Below are 4,649 nucleotides of genomic sequence, written 5' to 3'. Positions count from 1 at the left end.
ATACATACATACATACACGCGCGGGCTCGCGCAACATCCTTCCTAAGTAAATTTCAATAAAGAATATGCAGTAGTAGTAGTAGCGCAGAGTTTGAGGGTGTGAACAGATTCCAGAGATTATGTTTAACCCTTTGATCGGCAGGAAATTCCCATTGTTGAATAAAATTATCCGGGATTAGTCGAAAAGAAAAATACTTAGGCACGACAATACCGGTGAAAAGGAAAGTTGTTATAAGCCCGATATATATTTACTAAAAAGGTACATTATATCCATACTTCAACATTTGTTTCCAGGTGCATACAGACAACACTGATACTGATTAATAACGGCTGCTAAAATGCCCACTGTTGTTTATTCCAGACTCTGATCCTGCTAATGGGCAGTATTAATTTTTTACATAATAACTTAAGGAGTCAGTGCAGTTTGTGAGATGTGGCAGCGTGTGGTGAGTTAATGTAAGCTTTGGCAATACCCGGTATGGCAGCTTGAAGTGAGGCAGTGTATGATGTGGCAGTGTGTAGTGTGTTACGCTTTGGTGTGTTTCTATGTGGTGCGCTAGTGTGAGGTATGGCAGTGTGGTGACAATGTAACATGTAGTGTGAGGTGTGTTCGTTTGCAGTGTGCATGTGTTTAGTTCATTTGTGTGTGTGGTACTACGTGTGAAGTGACGGACGAGTTTTATATAGTTTAATGTCACTCTCATCTTAAATATCAGGACCAACTTGCCTAGCCCCGGGCTCCAACGCTCCTCATGGGGCAACGTAGGATTGCATGATGGATGAATGGATGGATGAAACAGTATGATATGTGGCTGAATGAAGTGTGGAAGCGTGTGGTCTGGCAGTGTGTGATGTGTGTGAAGTGCCAGTGTGAGTTATGGTAGTGTGTGATGGTATGATAGTGTGCTGTGTGGTAGTGTGAGGTGTGATAATGACTACTGTGAAAATGTGAGACATGGCAGCAAGGGCAGTGTATCGAATGGCAGTGTGAGATGTGTCAGTGTGTGTGGTTCGTTACTGTGACGTGGCGGTGAGTGGTGTGTTAGAGTGTGGAACTGCATTGTGCGGTGTGTTCGTGTGTGGTGTGGCAATGTTTGTTGTGGCGCCGTGTGGAGCGACTAAGGATGTGCAGTGTGTAGTGTGGTAATGTGTTGCACGGCAGTGTGAGGTGATGCAGGTTGAACTGTGGTATTGTGATGTGCATCAGTGTGTGGCGTAGCAGCGTCAGGTGTGTAACTGCGTAGTAAGTCAGTGTGAATTCTGGTAATGTGATGAGTGGTAGTCTCTTCTACTTCACAGTGATTTTTAAACACTCTCAGTAATAACATACGAACTGCCAAGTCAAGTCTACACCACCCTCGAACACCTTACTCAATGAACACACACACACACACACACACACACACACACACACACACACACACACACACACACACACACACACACACACACACACACACACACGCACGCACGCACGCGCGCGCGTATCTCCCGCTCCATTACTACTGCTAGAATTGCATCGAAATAATATTACATAGCACTGAATGGTATCAGGACAACTGCCCCCTGGACAAGTGCTCCCCGCACACGTGCCCCCCTACAACTAACCCCTGGACAATCGTCCCCGTAGGACAACGGCCCCCCGGACAACGGCCCCCCGGACAACGGCCCCCCGGACAAAGGCTCCCCGGACAACTGCCTCCCGCTAAAGATTAAGTTAGGTTAGGTTAGGCTAAGTTAAACACTTGCGACCATTTGTACAGTGAATCGGGTGATATTTAGGAGACGCAATTGTCCAGGAGGCAGTTGTCCGGGGACGTTGTCTGGAGGGCAATTGTCCAGGAGGCAGTTGTCCGGGGACGTTGTCTGGAGGGCAATTGTCCAGGAGGCAGTTGTCCGGGGACGTTGTCTGGAGGGCAATTGTCCAGGAGGCAGTTGTCTTAGAACCGTCCTGAAGATGTTTGAAGCTGCCCTATAATTTTTATTTTATGGTGATTAGGCCAAGGCTGATATATATATATATATATATATATATATATATATATATATATATATACAGATAGATAGATAGATAGGTAGGTAGATAGATAGAGACAAGGAGACTTATGAAGACAAAAATATGTAATGAGACAAGCAACGGACAGACGTAAAGGAGAAAGGAAGAACAAAGACAAAAAAAAATGAGAGATGGGAAATGGAAAGCGGATGAAAAAAGGAGAGCAAAGGGAGGGAAAATGGAGGAAAGAGGAAAGGAGGAGGAATCCCAAGGGCGTCATACGGTTATATACTGACCATGGAGGAGGACGAGGAGGAGGAAGAGGGAAAGGAGGATGAGCAAGAACGAGAAAGAGTAAGAGGAAGAGGAGAAAGGAGGAACAAAGATTCAGGACGAGGAGGAAGGAAACACAAAAGATCAATTACATGAAAACAGGAGAAAAAGGAAGAGAGGAAGAGACAAAAGAGGTGTGGATGATAAACAGAGGTGGATAGATAGACTGATAGATAGACAGAGCGAGTGACAAACAAATAAAATGATGTAGATATGAAAATACAGAGCCAGATAGATAGGCATAAAAAGGCTGACAAATTGGTAGATACATGCATAGATAGATCTAGTTATAGACAGAAAAATAGGCAGGGAGAGAGAGAGAGAGAGAAATGGTGATGAATGGAGGGAAAGTTAGAGCAAACTTTGGGAAGAAGAAAAGAGGGCGATGCAGAGAAAAAAAGAGAGAGAGAGAGAGAGAGGGGGGGGGAGGGAAGAAAACTGAGAGATATTAAGTGAAGAAATGAAGTACTGAAAAGAGAGAGGGAATAAGTGTAGCCTACACTCTCTCTCTCTCTCTCTCTCTCTCTCTCACTCTCTCTGTATATCTTCCCTTCCTTTCCTCAGTTTCCCCATTTCTTTCTCTCTCCTTCCTTCCCCTCTTCTGCCTCCCTTTTCTTTTACTCCAGCTCACACCAGCCTCCTCCTTCCTTCCCACTGTTTCCTTCTTCCCCCTACCCTCCCTCTCTCTCCCCCTTTCCTTCCACCTTCCCCCCTTTCCTACTTCCTTCCAGCTCTCTCCCCCTCCCTCTCTCCCTCCCTGCAGACTTGGGCAGAACAAGGGAGGGAGAAAAAGAGAATGTTTATAGTCCCTCCTCGGAGACGGGAGGAAGGGAGGGTGGGAGGGAAGGAGGGAGGAGTGAAGGAAGAGGAAAGGAGAGGGTGAAGGAAGTGGAGAAGTAGGAAATGATGATGCGAGTGGGGGAAGGAGAGAGGAAAAAAGTGAAGGTGGGAGGAAGGGAAATGAAAAAAGTAAAGGAAAGGGAAGTAAAGGATGAGAGAGAGAGAGAGAGAGAGAGAGAGAGAGAGAGAGAGAGAGAGAGAGAGAGAGAGAGAGAGACGTGCTCGATAAGGAAAGGCATAACACACTATACCACCTACTGTAAAAACAGACAGTGTAACACATTAGCTGAAAAAGTGAAAAAAAAAAATTAGTACACATCAATTTTATTCAAACATTATTTTTTTTCTCTCTCTCCAGTCCCTTCCCCTCTAGGCATTGCTACTGCTTTTTCTTCTCTGCTTTCCTGCTGCTTCTGTCTTCCTGCTTCCTCTGCATTCCCGCTTCCCCTGCCTTCCTGCTTCTTCTGCCTTCCTGCTTCTTCTGCCTTCCAGCATTCTCTGCCTTCCTGTTTCCCTTACCTTCTTGCTTCCCCTGCATTCCTGCTTCCTTCCCCTCTCTGCCTTACTGCTTCCTCTGCCTACCTGCTTCCTATGCCTTCCTGCTTCCTCTTCCTTCCTGCTTCCTCTGCCTTCCTGCTTTCTCTACTTTCCTGCTTCCTCTGCCTTCTTGCTTCCTTCTCCTCTTCCTTCCTGCTTCCTATGCCCTCCTGCTTCCTCTGCCTTCCTGCTTCCTCTGCCTTCCTGCTTTCTCTGCCTTCCTGCTTCCTCTGCTTTCTTGCTTCCTTCTCCTTTATTCCTTCCTACTTCCTTCTACCCTCTGCCTTCCAGCTTCCCTCTACTTTCTACCTTCCTGCTTCTACTCATTGCTTTCCTACTTCCTTCTACCCTCTGCCGTCCTGCTTCCTTCTGCTCTCTGTCTTCTCGCTTTCTTCAGTTCTATTGAGTCCTGCTTCTACTCTCTGCCTTCCTGCTTCTACTCTCTCTCTCTCTCTCTCTCTCTCTCTCTCTCTCTTCTACTATCTCTTCCTTTCCCTTCCACTTTATCTCTTTCGTCAGCTTCTGTCTCTCTCTCTGCCTGCCTCTCATTCTCTTCCACAGTGTATCTATATCTCTCCATTCTCTTCTTTATCATGCCGGTTTCGCTGTTTGTCCTTCCCATACTCTGTCTCATCCACTCCCTGTCTCTTCCTTCCACTCTCTGTCTCCCTTCAACTTTCTTTTTCTTCCACTCTGCCTCTCTCTCATCTTGTTTAGCTCCCTTTTCATTCCTTTGATCATCCCTCTGCTTTCTTGTTTCCATTCCTACAGGCTCATTTCCATCTCTCTGCTCATGCCTCTCTCTCCATTCTTCCCTCCTGCATATCTCTGTTTCCTTCCCACTTTTCTACTTAAGTATAAGTATTTCACATAATTTAATTCACTGTTCGCTCATGGAAGAAATATATACAGCTAATGGTAGAGCAGATGGTAACAAAGGAAA

The sequence above is a fragment of the Coenobita brevimanus genome, chromosome 84 (assembly GCF_032717465.1).
Source record: "Coenobita brevimanus isolate Jiangsu-jjx chromosome 84, ASM3271746v2, whole genome shotgun sequence".
Classification (NCBI taxonomy): Eukaryota; Metazoa; Arthropoda; class Malacostraca; order Decapoda; family Coenobitidae; genus Coenobita; species Coenobita brevimanus.
Note: the sequence above shows the minus strand (reverse complement) of the source record.